General features: G+C 46.9%; 1 protein-coding gene and 1 long non-coding RNA gene across 2 annotated transcripts in view; one reads left to right on the top strand and one right to left on the bottom strand.

Moving 5' to 3' along the window:
- The window catches only part of Plxna4 (plexin A4), a 446,194-nt gene that overhangs the window by 142,136 nt on the left and 287,345 nt on the right, over positions 1–16,713 (top strand). The gene's annotated exons all lie outside the window — the stretch shown is intronic.
- Positions 1–16,713, bottom strand: part of LOC119806995 — a 39,361-nt gene that overhangs the window by 9,934 nt on the left and 12,714 nt on the right. Inside the window, exon 2 of the long non-coding RNA XR_005284291.1 lies at positions 6,619–6,702. This is a non-coding gene — a long non-coding RNA (uncharacterized LOC119806995). The remainder of the gene's footprint in view (positions 1–6,618; positions 6,703–16,713) is intronic.

Genomic DNA, 16,713 nt, shown 5'->3' with positions numbered 1-16,713 from the left:
AACTTCAGCTGTGACTCTGAACCCCAGAATCCTCCATGTATATGTGAGAGAGTTTGTGATGAACACACATTATTTGCTATACCCTCATTGGCTGTTGATTATATTGCCACATGGTCCCCAGTGAGTGGCAAGGCCCAGCATTCAGCTGACTGCATTCAAGGCTTGTGTTCTCTATGCCATGATCTTAAACTCTTTACCTTGCAGGTCAGAGGCCTAACAAGTACTTGGTCACTACATCTTGAGAGTGAGGCTTGCTGAACCGAAGTCTAAGGATTACTGTCTGACTCTCCTGTGGTCAGAACCTTCAAGTTTTTGTGCAATATTTCTGTGAATATTGGCTTCTGGTTCAAGTCTTTTCTCTCACTTTTGCATAGTGAGGGCTATGGGTCCTTTTTTGACCATTGGTCACTACTAGCTATTGAGGAGCAACTCGTGTGTGTGTGTGTGTGTGTGTGTGTGTGTGTATGTGCGCGCGCGCGAGCGCACACAAACACACGTGCGTATTGGCTCTTCCACCCAGGAGAGATTGCACATTACCCTTCTATTCCCTGGTGAAAAACAAACCAAACCAAACACACAAAAAGAACAAAATCAAAAGAACAAACTGCTCTGACCTCAACACATGGATAGAAATCGATCCTCAGTCATATACTAATATGTTGTATGTTTCACATCCACTCAGACAACCTCTTCCTAGGCGTGGAAAGCTATTCTGATGTAAACAGTGACAGCCTATGTGTCCTGAGCCTCTACTCTGTGCTTGAGGCCGCAGCCATCACTTCCTATGTATAACCTCATCTACATGCTGTGATGACCCCATGTAGTTGTGACTCCATTTCTTACCTTCATTTTGCAGACAGGAACACTGTATGGGAGACAATCGGCCATTGAGAGCTGTTGCTGGTGTTGGACTTGAGCCCAGTTTAGCTAATCCCAGGCTCCACTCATAAATACTAATCACCTTGCAAGTTCCACTGTATTCCAGGTGCCCAAGACCACTTCTTTGTTCCTTCTCATTGTAGCGTAACCTGCCTGTTTCTGTCCTCAGCTAGTCCTTTAAATGGACTCTGCTCTCTACAGACCAGAGGTTCCCGGCCATGGTGTTCATTTTCCTCATCTCATTGCCCCCTCCCCCCTCCCCCCCGCACTCTGGTGAGGCTCCAATTTCCTACCGCCAATGGGTTAAAAGTTCTTTGACCTTCTTGGAACCCCTGTGAACTGCAGGTAGCTTGACTCTGGACTCTTAGTAGTTGACGTTAGTGGCTAAGCTGCACTGTGACTCAGCAAGCAGAGTTCTGGGTGTAGAGACTCCATCATGCCCAGGACTCTCGTCACTTCCTTTCTTCTGTCCTCTCTGCCTGCAATCCACCTGTCCACACCCGAGTCTCATCAGGTTTACCTTAACTGCTCCTACTGTTGAGATATGTTTCCTCAGCTGTGCACTGATTCTTTATTCTTTCAACCTACATCAGATTTGTCTTCATTAGACTGACCATTTCCATCTCACGTATACACTCGTTCATCTGACCTTGACCGAGTCTCTCCCATGTGCCCCTACCCTCAAGGCACGAACACTACAGACACTTGGTTTCAGCAGGTGGCTAATATCCCGAGTTGACTTTTTAACTTGGAACAGTGCCATCTATAGTGGGTCTGCCACTCATTCTTGGTTTGAAATGAACAAAGGTGCCTGAATACAACCCGTGTGTAAAAGGAGAGGCAGTAGGAGCAAGGGGAAGCTAGATTGTGCTGCAGAGGAAGCCAGACCTGCCTAGAGAAAGCTGTGCCCGGGCAGAGTCTCTCTTCCATCTTATTCCGCGGAACAGTTACTTTTCCATCTGGGAAACCCTTCTCCCATTTTTCAAGTCTTCTACTGGGAACTGAGTGCTCATAGATAGAAGAGACATATCTAACAAATGTTGTATAATGATTGCTAACAGCCTGATTGAACGTGCCAGTGGGACTCAGCAAAAACTGGTCATCAGGACTCTTTCCAAAGGCCACTCTGGGTCTGAAAAGCCTGTGTCTACAACTTTTTTGTGCACAGTCCATGAGGCAAGAGTGAGTTGCTTTTACATACCTGGAGGGCAAGAGAAAGAACTAGGAACGAAGGAAGGAAGGAAGGAAGGAAGGAAGGAAGGAAGGAAGGAAGGAAGGAAGGGATCATTCCATGGCACAGGAAGTATCTTAGTGTCCACAAATAAGTTTCCCTGGAACATAGCTGCATGTTTGTTCATAGACCAAGGCTGCTGTCCTACTATGCAGCAATGTGGAGTGTTTGCAACAGAGCCTCTGCTGCCCGCAGAGCTCCAGCTACCTATCTGGACCCTTGCATGAAAGAACTGTCAACTGTTTATCAGTGTTTGAGACGGGGTCTCATGGATCCTAGGCTGCCTCAGACTCCTTACGTATCGTATCCTGTTGCCGTTACCTTTCCAGTGCTGTGATTCCAGGTGTTTGCCACCATGCCAAATTCATGTGCTGCTAGGGCACAGACCTGGGGCTTTGTGCATGTCAGGCAAATATTCCGCCAACCAAGCTACATCGCAGCATCAGAAGAGCCTGCTTTCATGGTATATCTATCTGCTCCAGTCAAGAGGCAAGGACTTCCCTGCCCTCACAGTGGCTATCTGCCAGCTGGGGCATGGGTTTAAAAACTCATGAATGGGTAAGGCATTGCTAGACACTGGAGCCTTGGGCTCTCTGTGATCTGGGCAAAACATTTTTCCTTAGCTTTGTTCCCCATCTTGGAAATGAAAAGCTTGGACCGTAGGATCTCCGGACCTTTCTTTCTTAAAGGTATATGTGGTTGCCTGCTCTGGAATGCCTGCTCTATAGAATGTATGGTAATGATAACCTGTCTCATTCTTTGAGACTGGATAGCACTGACCAACAGGTGGACACAGCAGTGTCTGTCCCCTTCCTCCCCTTCCTCCCATCTAGCCTCTGGGTCATCCTAGCCCTAATGCTGTGAAGACCAACCTTTTCCCCCACACCCATACACCCATCCTTGTTTGGACTCAGTACAGGCTCTTTTTTTTTTTTTTAATTTTGAAGTGCCTGAGATCTAGGCGGACTGTAATTATGTAATTCTTCCTTGTTATCTTTTCTAATTGTTCTCAGAGCTGTTTCCTAAACTGACTGGAAACAATTGCAGACAGGGAATGGAGTGGGAGGTGGGTAAGGATCTGGCGGCTGGCCAGAGCCAGGCTGTCTGCAGGAGGAGGCTGGGTCTTATAGCAAAGATGCTGGGGTGAGTGTGAGGGGATACTTGGTACCCAGGCCACCTGAGCAGTTGAGTGGTGGGGGGAGAATGCATGCGTGGAGGTGCTGGCGTACTCATTTAGAGCATGGCTCCCTTTTGTCCCCAGGCTCCAGAGACCTGGCTGTTTTCCCTTTTCCTGCTACCTGGGTGACGTGGATAGGGCTCCCCAAGGGATGCTGCCAGGGGCCAAGTGGGAGCAAAGCCTCTCCCTCATGGCTTCGAATTGTTTATGCTTTCTTGGTAGAGTAAAAATATGCAACTCTTGAGCCATCTATCACCCCCAGAAAGCCAGGGAGGATGAATTTGTGGAAAAAGCTTGGGGACATGCTGATTGGGGCCCAAGTGGGATGGCACAGGGTCCCTGGAAGGGCAGCCATGTCAGAACAGGAAAGGTACTGTTTTCTTTGGTTCTGAGCCCCAGAAAAGCAATCCGAATAGTGTACCCCGGCACCCCCTTACTGTGAGGACAGTGCCTGTCTCTGCACAGAGCACTGGGGCTTCTAGTAGCTACAAGACTGGCCTGCTATGCACCTACTCTCTCTATCTGTGACAAGCTCCCTCCTCCCTGCTTCTCACCCACACTGCAAGCACAAGAGGCTCCTAGACAGGAAAGGCAAGATGGGATAGGGGAGGTACCCCCACCCCATCTTCAGCAACATCTCTTTAAACTCCCTCAGAGCTGGGGGAGGGTTATTACCCTTATTTTTCTTTTGTAAAGACATATAACCAAGATCTCCCTTCCTCCCTCCCTCCCTCCCTTTCTCTCTCTCTCTTTCTCTCTCTCTCTCTCTCTCTCTCTCTCTCTCTCTCTCTCTCTCTCTCTCTCTCTCTCTCTCTCTCTCTCTCTCTCTCTCTCTCTCTCATCATGATGTAGGGACACTCCAGAAGGCAGTAGGAAAATAATCTAAAGTGAGACAGAGCCTGCCTCTGGACCAACAATCTCCAGCTTCCTTCAGGATCCTCATTCTGTGCTGGGTCCAATCTTCAAAACCAAGTGTACCTGACTTCAAAGTTCTTCCCTCTGGCCTTAAATTGTTCTCAAAGAGGAAACTTAGCAGGCCAGAAGCTTCTCTTCCCTATTTGGAAGGTGGTCCAGAATTATTGGTTTTTTTTTTCTTTGTTTGTTTTTTGGTGGTTGTGGGGGGGGTAGGAATTTGTCATTTGCATGTGTAACAGGGCAGGGGACAGCTGTCCATCCTACATAGCTAGTTCTCCTTAAAGGACACCAGCCTCTGGAGCTGGTTGAGGTGGGGGAATGTGGACAAAAGGGGGCAATGAGGGATACCAACCAGCACTGAGGACCTTATGGCCACCACCTTGCCCTCTCTCTGGAACATACACTCTGCTCTGGCCTCTTTGAAAGCCTCGAATCCTTTCAACTTCTTGCTCCATTCTGTTGCCTGGGGAATTTACTATTCTGCTTCTCTTAGTGGAGAATTTACTATTCTGTTTCTCTTAGCGCTTTCAGGATGAGACGCGGGTAGGTAGAGATGCCCGAGATCTTTGTTTTGCAGACATTTTCCTCTGACCTGAGAGAAGGCACATTTCAGGATCTCCCACAGTTGCACTAGGAGGGCCCTTCACCTCCCACCACCTCAGAGAGCATTCTGGCTGCGCTGGGAGCAATACCTCTTCTATGCCCCATTTCTTGTTTCATAGACTGTGGTTGGTCTCAAGCGAATCTACAGAAGTCAATCCATCCCTGATCATGTGGCCTACATTGTGACCTGAGGGACCTTGTCTCTGGGCCAGCACTTCTGAACTTATTTTTCATTATTACCCTCTTCTCCTTAGAGGAAAATTAAATTCAGATTCTTCCTAATGAGAAGACACACACATTTGCTGGAGAGGTTGAGCTTTGGCAGACTTTGTAACCCATTATACAGGTTAAAATGCTGCTGTGCCCACCAGTGTTTGACCTTTCTGTGGGTGCTCTGTTCCCCCTCCCCATTGGGAACACATGCTCTGGACTTTCCCAAAATTATTTTAATTTCTTCATAGTCTCATTTAACATGTGGAAACTAGGGTCTTCATGAATGAAGATGATTCCAACAATCCAGCCTAAGTAATGTTTGGCAGAGACCCCCACTCCTTATGCCATGACAACCTTCCAGGGCCATCACTGTAGGCTAGGGAAGGGCTGGTAAACAGTGGTGGTGAGATCTTCAGGGTGACAGGGACATCTCCTTGACAAGCCTCCAGATGTGCTGTGACCTCCCTGTGAGGAAGCCCTCTTGGCCCGTTTGCCTAGGGGAAAAAAGATCCGGGAATAAATCCAAGCAGCAGGAAGGTCAAGACTGAGAGGAGGCAGAAGCTATGAGACGCCACTGTCCTCCCAAGCAGGCAGCCTAGAGCTTCGTGCCTGTGCTTCATAAAGTGTTCCTTTAGCATCAGTCCAGGGAGCTTGGGCAAGAAGCCTGAGAGCTATGGAAGCCCCGTCAGCCTCCAGTTCAGATTGGGTTGAGCGTGTCCCCAAGTTCAAACTTAGACCCCCATTGCACCAAGGTAAAGTTTAATTGAGCCCACAAATGAGAAACAGGCTCCTGGAAGTTAATTGGGGCTCTGTTCTGTTCCCTCAAATGCTTCTTTCTTCTTCGCACGCCAGCCCCTTGCTCTCTGCCCTGTTCTTGATGCTGTTGTCTGGCCATGTGTCTGCTCACCTGCCTTACTCATGGAGTCAGTCTAAAGTCAGGTCCCCTGAGCAGGGCAGAATTGAGGTGGGGGTGTAAGAGGTAGACAGACAGGGCGAGGAGGAGGAGGAGGAGTTAGGAGGGACCCAGATCGAGCACCTAGCCTGTGGAGGTCACAAAGTCACCCCCTTCTGTTCCCACCCAGGTCATAAAATCTGTTTCTAGCTTTTACCAATTCCCTGGTTGTACCAGAAACACAGTTAGTTAGCTTTAAAAGTGTCTCCAAGCTGTGGCCAGCTAGGAATTTATGACTCCTTTTTTTATTATTTTTAAAGCTTTCCTTTAAAGTGGCTAATTAGGTGTATTTCTCCAATGGTAATTTAAAAAATGCTAATTGGCCTGCACTTTAGAAGGAGGAGAGAAAACTTTCTCCCTTATTATCTCAGCACTAGAGAGAGGCAGAAAGGGGTTGAGGCTTCCCACATGGTTAGTGCAGCCTCTGAAGAGAGAGACGGTGCCCGCCTGGCTTCGGACTTTGTGGGCAGGGGAGGGTCAAAGGGGGAGAGTCACAGTGGCCTTGGGAATGGGCTGCTGCAGCATCTAGAGGGGAGTGAGGGGCTCCAAACGATTCACTCTTGGGGGAGCCATGGTACACATGCATCCAGCCCTAGGGTGGTCTTGCCAGGAGAATGGATGAGCCATCAGGATTTATGGAGGACATACCTTAGAACAGAACTCAGCAGTGACCAAACCACGTGCTAGCAGAATATGCCAGGTTGAAGCTCATCTTCCATAGAGCCTTAGAAACTGTATGGAAAGGAAGCAGAGTCTGAGGCTTGTGATATCCTCTACTCAGAGATGTTCGAGTCAAAAGGAGTACTGACACAGAACCACTGAAGCAGGAGACTGTCTGACTGTGACCTGGAAGACAGGGCGGGCCTTACATCAAAGATTCCAGTGGAAGGATGGACATTTTGAAGGGCCCAGAACCTTCAATTTACTCCTAAGGGACCCTCGGGATGAGCCCTTCACTAGTTCCTCTAAACTGGTCTAGTTGGATATTGGAAGGTGGCAGTGACTTTCTTGGATTTACCTCTTTTCCAAAAGTTACCCCAAGATGGGGCAGAATACAAGCCCAGAGTCTGGGTCAGCTCATTAGCACCAGTGTGGGAATCCATACCCTTCCATTCCCAGGTCAAGAGTGAGACTATTTTCCACTTGGGGCTCTAGTGTTCACTGGGGCCCAGCTCTGGAGGTGGCCAGGGGTCAGTCCTTCAACCTGTTCATGGTGGTTCTCCATGGGAAAGCTGAAGGGTCTCAGGTGATTCTTGGCCTGTGCTCAGAAAAAAAAGGGCATGCTCTGAGAGATGATCCAGCTGCCATTGCCTTGGTGCTCTGTCTGGTGGGCAGGCTTGGCGATACACTGTTCTGGAACTGCTGTGTGGTTCATTTGGTCCCCATGCTGGTGGCTCTCATCCTGCTATCCCTGTGTGTTGCTGTGTGATTAACACAGCTAGGCAGACACAGACAAGGATCAGGGAGGATTTGCAAACATTTCTGCAGCATGAGGGATGGGAGCAGGTCGCTGGAGCTGTTCATTATCAGATCATTCCAGAATGGAGCAGAATCCCAAGGACAGAGGCCGGGTTTGCTTAAAAGTCCATGGTTATTGGAAAATGGAGGGGGGGGAAGGGTTCGATGCTCTCCAGACCATCCACAACAGAGTATCCCAGCCCTTCTCTTCAGCTCCATTCCCATCTCAGGGAAGGACAGAAGAGTGTATCTTAGGATTCTAGCCCTGAATCCCTACAGTTCTTCTCTGCTCTGCTCGGGAACTTAGTTTATCCATCGGCAGAAATGGGAAGGAAGAGACGCCCTCTTCCCCGTGTTCTCTACACAGTAGCAGTGGGCATTCAGAATTTGGGCTTTGAGATTTCCCCACTCCCAAATGATTTTGGAAATGTCATTTCGGCTCATAAGCTTGGGTCTGCTGGGAAAGTTCAAATAAAATAATGTGTCAATTCTGCAAAATAGAAATATTGAACCAACGTGATTATCGTAGACACGAAAGGGGATGAGTGATGTGAAGCTGGTGTGCAGGCATCGTGGCGTCCCTCTACGGGGCAGATTTCATTTCCCTACCGGGCCTTCCTGGCCAATTCTGCAGTGTGCACACCGAATGAGGCTGGGGATGGTGTACACAGCTCAGGAGCTGCGCAACCAATTCTGAGCTACTCCAAGGAACCGGGGGGAGGGGGGAAGGGAGTGCAGAATGATAAATGTTCCTAATCAGAGTCCACACGCGATTCAATTTACTCTCCTCTGCTTTTCTGAATCTGGTTGGGTGGAGAAATTCTGGCTTCTTGAACAGGAGGTTTTGCTTGGGCTTCACCTTCAGGAGGTTCCCTCATTTGCACATCTCCTAGGGTGTCCAGCATTATTTAACCCTCACAACCCCCTTTCTTTTTTTTTTTTTTTTTTTTTTTTTTTTTTTTTTTTTTTTTTTTTTTTTTTTTTTTGGTTTTTCGAGACAGGGTTTCTCTGTGGCTTTGGAGCCTGTCCTGGAACTAGCTCTTGTAGACCAGGCTGGTCTCGAACTCACAGAGATCCGCCTGCCTCTGCCTCCGGAGTGCTGGGATTAAAGGCGTGCACCACCACCGCCCGGCATACAACCCCCTTTCTATGGGGTAGTAATATAGCTATTTAATCAGATTATTAGGGGGCTAATGGAGATTAGGTGTGATCAGGAGCTCTTGGAACAGCTCAGAAGGTACTTAATGAATTCCTTTCCTCTTCCTGTCTCCACGCAAGCGCAGTAGCCAGCCAGCTGACATGGGCATGCTTAGCTGGGTCATCAAGGAGGCAGATAGGGAGAGAATCACACCAGTAGGAGTGGCTAACAGAGATCTGCCTCTAGGTGGAATACTGATGGACGGGTAGAAGGACTTCCTGCTGCAGTGGCTGTTTGGAAGAGTTCCCAAGTTCACAGATTTTGGAATTAAGCAAATCTGTCTTTGATCCCAACTTTATAGCAACCAGCTATGTGACTTTAGATAGGTGGGACAGCCTTCTGTGCTTCCTATCATGTCCTCATGTATGGAGAAGGTTGAACATCATGCTGGGAGTACACACAGAACCCTAGTATGTGCCATCTGTATTCCCTCCTGTATCAGGCACAGGTTTACCTGTACAACATGGGTCTCTCCCAGTCTCAAGCATGTGGAGCCATTCATGAGGGTAGGAGGAGGTTCCATGTTCCCCTTGCTTTCTCGCCCCTTAGATGGGGCTAAGCATGTGAAAGACTGAGAGTGTTCAGTGGGCGAATTAGTCTCCAAGCATCATCTGTCTGTAGGTGTGTGTTTGACAATGAGTTCCCTGTAAAAGGCTCATGGTACTTGGAAAGCATTACCTCATTGCTGGAAGGATTTTAGAGGCATCATTTGATCTGCTTCCTAGACAAAGCCTTGCTGGGGTCATGTGGAGGCCATGATATATCTGTGGCCCAGGACGTAGCTGCAGTGCTTTTAATCATAGTTCAACTGCCACCTCAAAAAGAGGTTTCTGGTGTTGGTAGTGTGTGTGTGTGTGGAGCGTGGGAGGGGGCATTCTTTGTAATAGTAGGAACAGTCTGTGGCCCTGAGGGACATTACTAATTGACTACTACTAATAATTGTCATTATTTTGAGAACCAAAAAGCTAAGCTTTCTGTTAGATATTTCATACTTTGAAGTTGTTCAGTTACATGTAAGGTAGCCTGTTTCACTTTGTTGATGAAGTTCTAGGCAGAAACGTTAATAAAGCACAGAGCCAGCTAAGGATAGAATTCAGGTGGTATGATCCCTAAAATGCCCAGGCTTCTTAGTCATCATCATCAACAAAGGCAAGGTGGGCACAGAGAGGTTCTAGAGGGGAAGCGATATTGGAAACCCCCTGGCTGGGGGGATACAAAGAAAGCTGGGTCAGATCTGGGGAAGCACAGTTAGCTATCTTCTTATGGCTTAGGAAAATTTGAGCCCTGGAGTACAAAAGTGCTCCTATTCTGCCTAAAGCAAGAACAAATTTCTGACCCATGCTGTGACGCAGATCAGCCCTGAGGTTACGCTGAGCACCATAAGCAGTGTAGGAGATTCTGATGTTTTGAAATATCTGAGTAGCTAAAGCCATAGAAACAGAACATAAGAGGGTATTTACCAGGACCTTGGGAGAGAGAAATGGGAAGTTATAATAGTGGAATGACTGTAGGTTTTCAATTTGGGAAAGACAAAAATTCTGGAGAGCAATCATGCTGGGTTGTATAGAAACTGAAACTGCACTTAACTCCACTGACTTTAAAAAAGGTTAAAATGATGACTTGTTATGTCTGTGTGTTAGTTACTTTTATTATTAGGTTGTGATATCCTGATAAAGGCAGCTTAAGGAAGAAAGGGTTTATTTTTGGCTTAGTTCCAGAGGGCACATAGTCCATCATGGCAGGGAGGGCATGGCATCAGGAGCTTGAGGCTAGCCTGTCACATCACATTGCATCAGAAGCAGAGAATAAACAAGACATGAGGCTATGCTGTAGACCCTCAAAGTTCACCTCCAGTGAAGGCTGGAGTTCCCCCAGCAAGGCTCTACTGAAGATTCTGTAATCTTCCCAAACAGAGTCAACAGCTGGGGTGTTCAAGCATGTGAGCCCTTATGGAGATATTCCACATTCAAACCATAAGGGCTTGGGAATGAAGACTTCTTTGGACATGCACACACATAAGTAGCTAGGGTCCTATGCTTCAGGTGGTCTGATGAAGCTACACAATGCCAAAGGACAAGATAGGAAACCAAGGAGTAGCTGAGACCAAGTCTGGGAGCAGGTTCTCTGGGTTATGGTTTGAGTATAAATATCCCCACAAGCTTGTGTGTTTGGACATTTGGTCCCCGTTGTTGGCACTATCTTGGGTTGTTTTGAAATGTCTACAAGGTAGATTCTAGCTAAAAAAAAAAAAGTAGGTTAGACAGGAAGCCTGGTGGGTTACATATAGCCCATCCTCATGTCTGGTCCAAGTTCCTTTTTCCATGATTCATCAAGATGTGAGCAATAGTCTCCTTCTCCCATTGCCATGGACATGAGACTATCTCATGGTCATGTCTTCCCCTTCATGAGGGACTGTTTTCCCTCAAACTGTGAGCCATCATAAATCCTTTCTGCTTTAAATTGCTTCTTGTTGGGTACTTGGTCACCATATCAGAAGAGGAAGACTTGGAAAGATGGTTCTCCCTTCTATACTCTATGGGTGTCAGGAAAATTCTAGAGATACAAAACAAACTTGGTAAAGTCATGACAGATGAACACACTCTGAAAACAAAGCTCAGGCAAATGAGGATCCCTGGTTAAAAGTGTTCACACAGAGACTAACACAAATGCTGAAGACCATCCTAGACTTGATCTTGACAGTTAAGCTTACTGGGGCTCCCTGTACCACCAGCTAGTTGTGAAAGCTAGAACCCACAAATGGAAGGTTGACAGCATGTCACAAGCCCTAGTCAATGGTATATTTCCTATAGATTAATAACCATGACCCACAGGGCATAGCCTGCTTGCCCTTGATTTCCTACAGCCTATGAGGTATGATTCTTACGGTATTTAGTGGCCTAGAAAGATCAAAAGCAGAATAGCTTTTCCTCACACGTGAAAGTGAATTCCAGGCTCATAAGAAAGTTTTGTTGGGCTTCCTTTGTGCACATCCCATCTGTGACTACATTTTATGCTGCAGTGGCCCAACTGGGTTGTGACAGAGACAGTATGGACTGCAGAGCTGACATTAACTCTTATCTGCTCTTTATAGAGAATATTCCTGACTTCTGGTCTAGTTCATTATTTTTTTTATAATCGTGGGCCATAATAGCCAGCTATAAATCAACTTAGAAGAACATGACCAGAATTCTAAACAAACAAACCAAACAAAGTGTGAAAGGAATGGAAAGAAAATACTGGAGCATGGTGCTTGTCTATCAGGCTTCTCCTTAGACTGCCATCTTTCTTTTAAGTTTGATGTCAGTCAACTAGGAACATGAATACTGGGAGCATGACATGGATGGTATCTCTTATGCAGGGTCTTAGTGATAAAACTTGGAAAGCTAGTCTGGGTGCACTGGGATATTGACCTCTATTCCTCTGGTATGTGGGACAAGGTCTAGCTGCTTGCCACTTGGGGAGTTCTGTCCACAACACAAAGCCTGGACTCGGGGAGGATCCTGACCTTGACATACCCAGTTTTCTCCCACATGGAAAGGGTTCCCACTTTTTTTTTCTAGTGGGAATAAATGAATGCATGAGTAAATGTTCATGTTTAGGCAGAAAGAGAAGCACATTCCAGGACCAAGGACACAGAGCTTCCTTCTTGACCCCATCGATTGACATCTGATAGCAATAAGGGATGTCTCCCAGACAAGGTGACAAGAAGCCAGATCCAAGAAACCTTTGTGTTTACAAACATATTGCTTAAAGTGTCATGGATATAATTGAAAAACATCAATAGCAATCAATGGTGACAAATCACTGTCCCCGGCCATTAAAAAACTAAATCTAGGCCAGGAGGATATGAAGGGGAAGAATCTATTGAGGAAAGTCACATTGCGACATACTGTCACCCTCTTCTCCCCCACCTCCCCCCTTTTCCTCTTTTGTCTCCATTGCCTCCTACCCTCCTGCTCATATTTTCATTTGAGATGCAGTGGAGGGAAATCTGCAGATCTATCTATACAGCCCTCTTGGTCTATGTCTTTGGGGACAGTTAGACCAGCCCTCCCTGCTTTTCTCTTCCATCCTCCCAGCTGTGCCCAGGCGGCTTCTGAGTTTCAAACTGAGTTTTTCAGCAAGAACTCAGCTACACTGCACGTTCTCTGACTGTGGCTCTCCTCTGTTCACAAAGGCCACTGTGGCTGGTGCTTTGTCAGACTGCATCATTCCAGAATTCGAAAGTTAGGCTGAATTGAGCCCATGCATTGTGGTTCAGAAACTTTCAGAGGGTCAAAGAACTGTATTTATAGAAGGTCTTTGATCTTCATATTGACCCACATGATTGTGGCAGGAAGCAGGTGCTTTAGCCTGTGAAGCAGGTAGGCACTGGGTTCCAGAATGGAGGTGGAGATGCTGATAGATTTCATGGGACCAGTGCAGACATTGGGGAGAGGCTCAAGGACAGGAGAAATGGACCCTGTTGTACAAGGAGGACCTCTCCTTCCTTCCTTCAGGTTACTCTACAGCTTGCAAAAGGGATGCAATCTTCTTTTTAAAAAGTAAAAATATGCCATACAGTAACATCAAAATGATGGCACTGGTTCTAGGACTGAGCCAGTTTGGAGGTATGGTATGCCCAGCCATGGCCAAAGTGGAGTTGGCTGGGTGCTGAGCTGTGGGGTCACCATGGAGACGTCTCTGAGAAAACTGTCAGGATAAACTGAAAAGACCAAGGAGGATAGATGTGTACGTGGCAGCTAAAGAGAAAGTGACAGAGAGACCAAAGGAGGGAGATGTGGGACACTACAAGAGAACATGGACCCAGGACTAGGACAGAGCCAGTAGTCGTGGAAACAGCAACCTGGGTGTGAAGCACCATTCTCTCTCTCTCTTTCTCTCTCCTCTCTCTCTCTCTCTCTCTGTCTCTCTCTCTCTCCCTCCCTCCCTCTCTCTCTCTGTCTCTCTCTCTCCCTCTCTCTCTTTCTCTCTCCCCCCTCTCTCTCCCTCCATCCCTCTCTCTCTGTCTCTCTGTCTCTCTCTCTGTCTCTTTCTCTCCCTCTCTCTCTTTCTCTCTCTCCCCCTCTCTCTCCCTCTCTCTCTCTCTCTCTCTTTCTCTCTCTCTCACACACACATACACACTCATACACATTTCATTCACGCACACATCTATCCATTCACCCATTGTATTGGTTGTTTATTCTTCGAGGCACTTTTCTGCATACTGGGAACTCAGGTGTAAAAGGTTAAGAAATAAAATCTTTGCTCTCAAGGACTCCATGAGCTAAAATGCCACCTCGTTCTTTACCCACCGAACAAAGCCTGCATCTGAGATTTGCTGTCATAGCTGCACCGTTTCAGTGGCTGAACATGGGATTTAAAGGCACACTGTGGAGCAAGCATCTGGAGAGAGGCTGAGGAGGCAAACCCAGTCTGCCCAACCTGACTCTTGAAGAAATAGAAAAAATAGCATCCTTACAGATGATGGTGGGGGGTTACTTTAAGAGCCTTTCAACAGGAGACACCCTACAACTCCCTCTGTGGCTCTCAGAGCCATCCTCCATGCTCTAACTGGTGAGATACCAGGAGGGTGGATTGTCCTTGTGCAGTAAGGAAGGTTATGGTTGGTCAAGGTCAGAAGGGAGCTGACCTTCGCGGGAGACAGTAAAGTTAGCCTTGAGAGTGTCTTCGGATTTCTAGAGCAGGCAAGACACTCAGCAACATTCCTTTGCAGCAGCTGAAATCCTTTTTTTTTTGTTTTATTTTTTTTAATTCATAGAATTCTTATTTTATGAGCCTCTTGCCTTCTTGTGTATATATGTACCACATACATGCCTGATGCCCACAGAGCCCAGAAAAGGGTTTTGGAACCTCTGGTACTGGAGTTTCAGATAGTTCTGAGGCATTGTGTAGGGGCTGGGAATTGAACCTGGGTCCTCTGGAAGAGCAGCCAGTGCTTCTAACCACTGAACTCTCTTTTCCACCCCTTCTTTGTCTCCCTACATCGGCAGATATAGTCACTTTTTTTTCCTACTGAGGCCTGAGATGCAGTTGTATATGTTCTGCATACTGAGACATTTTCCTCTTTAGTGGCTGATTAGGAAGCATCCGTGAGTACGTCACTAGCAGGGTTGGGGGGTGGGAGAGCAGGGCAACAGTCTATGAAGTAGCTCAAGGACTCCTAGGCAGGTGACACCCATCGATTACCCACCCATCCAGCCACCTACCCGTCCATCTACCCACACTTTAGTTGGTTTATTTGGGATGTTTACTGACTGCCTACAATATGCCTAGTCCACAGGGAGTAGAGCGGGATGAGAGTCTAAGTTTGCCATTTCTCACTCTTGTCAATCGCTGCCATTTAGCAAACATCTGGCCTCCATTCTTGGGCAGCCTTGTGCCATTATAAGAAAGGAGGACACAGCCAGAGGGTTAATACCCGGCATCTCTGTAAAGCAAGGCTTACCTGCTATGAGTCACAATAGTGCGATGTCATAATAAATATTACCTCGGGCTCCTCTGGTGCTTTCTGGATGTTTCTGGGGAGAACAGGATGATGGGAAGGGCCTAGAGTAGCAGACTGTGATGGGATAGGAAAGGCCTGGACTTAATGGATCATGTGATCCACACAGGTTTCCTCCCTAGTTGTCATTCTATCATTTGTAAGTAGGGGTCACACATGCTAACTGTCAAGGTCGCTTCCTTCTATGACAGCGAGTGAAGTCATACTTGTTAGTGACACCAACCTATTGATCTGTGCCCAGCTGCTCTCTGCTCCCTGCTTCCCTAGTCACCTCCTTTCTTCTCCTTTCAAGATGCAAATAGCTCTCAGGTTAATGCAGAGGCTCCTCCACCTGGCTTTCTTGACAGCATGTCGGCTGGCTAGCCTCTACTGTTCAATAGCCGCCATTGTCCGGTGAGCATTCAGTGATGCTGCTGATATGTGTCTGCACTGGACATTCTGCTTGTCTGGCACAGGTGACAATGAGTACCTTCAATGTGGTCAGTGTCAGTGATGCTGCTGATATGTGCCTGCACTGGACATTCTGCTCGTATGGCACAGGTGACGATGAGTACCTTCAATGTGGTCAGTGTGGCTGAGGAACCGCACTTTCGATTGCATTGAATTTAAATTTATCTTTGAGTAACTGTGCGCAGCTAGTCACTTCATTTGGCAGCACAAACTTTATTCCTACTGGCCCTTGGTCAATTGTTGAATGCATCTACTCCATCCTAAATCACTGGTTAAGAGTTAGGTAAGTGCTGCTGGAATTCCTTGGTTCTAATCCTTGTTGATTAGTTACTGTTCAAGGACTTTGGAGGCAGTTGATTTATTATTTCCAAGTCTCAATGTCAGCACCAATAACTGGGTGTGTTCATTATCACGCCTGCTAAGATTACTGTGGGCATTGACTGAGAAACTGAATGAATAGCGCTCCTCGCAGCGCCTGTTACTTTGTGTAGTGGCACAGCAGAGTTGACTGATTTTCATCTTTCTTCTGTTAAGAGGGTTACATCTTGAGTTCCATATTATCCAAGCATTAGTATCTTTACTTTGTATATGAAGACAACCCTAGCTCTCTCAGAGTTCAGAGGGTCATCCTTTTTATTTGACACATCCTCTTGCCCAACTTTCTCTATATCTGTGTGTCCTGGCCCAGGGCCACACAAGTCTGTTAATAATACCTAATTTTAATGTGAACTAAAAGACCATATCCCTTCCTTTACACAGACATATGTGCACACACTTGTATGCATGTGCATTTGAAAACATACACACACATACACACACACACACACACACACACACACACACACACACACACAATCTTCCAAAGCACAATGGTCCATGATTTCATTCCTTCACACATATGTGTCTTCTGACTATGGCTATGACTCCTTTGGGATGGGGAGTAGGGTGACAACCCCATTAATTCCAGCCAGGCCCTTGTTACTTTGCAGGGCTCAAACTCCCTCCAGTCCTCCTCTTTGGCCAACTTCATCTCCCCAGTGACATCTCAGTCCTGCCCCAGGAATCAGATGTCTAAATAGCAAATGAAAGATTAATGCCAGTGGCCAAGATTAGGGTGTGAATAATTTAAAGA

Source organism: Arvicola amphibius, chromosome 2, assembly GCF_903992535.2.
Source record: "Arvicola amphibius chromosome 2, mArvAmp1.2, whole genome shotgun sequence".
In the NCBI taxonomy this organism is placed as follows: Eukaryota; Metazoa; Chordata; class Mammalia; order Rodentia; family Cricetidae; genus Arvicola; species Arvicola amphibius.
This window is presented reverse-complemented; position numbering and strand designations above follow the sequence as displayed.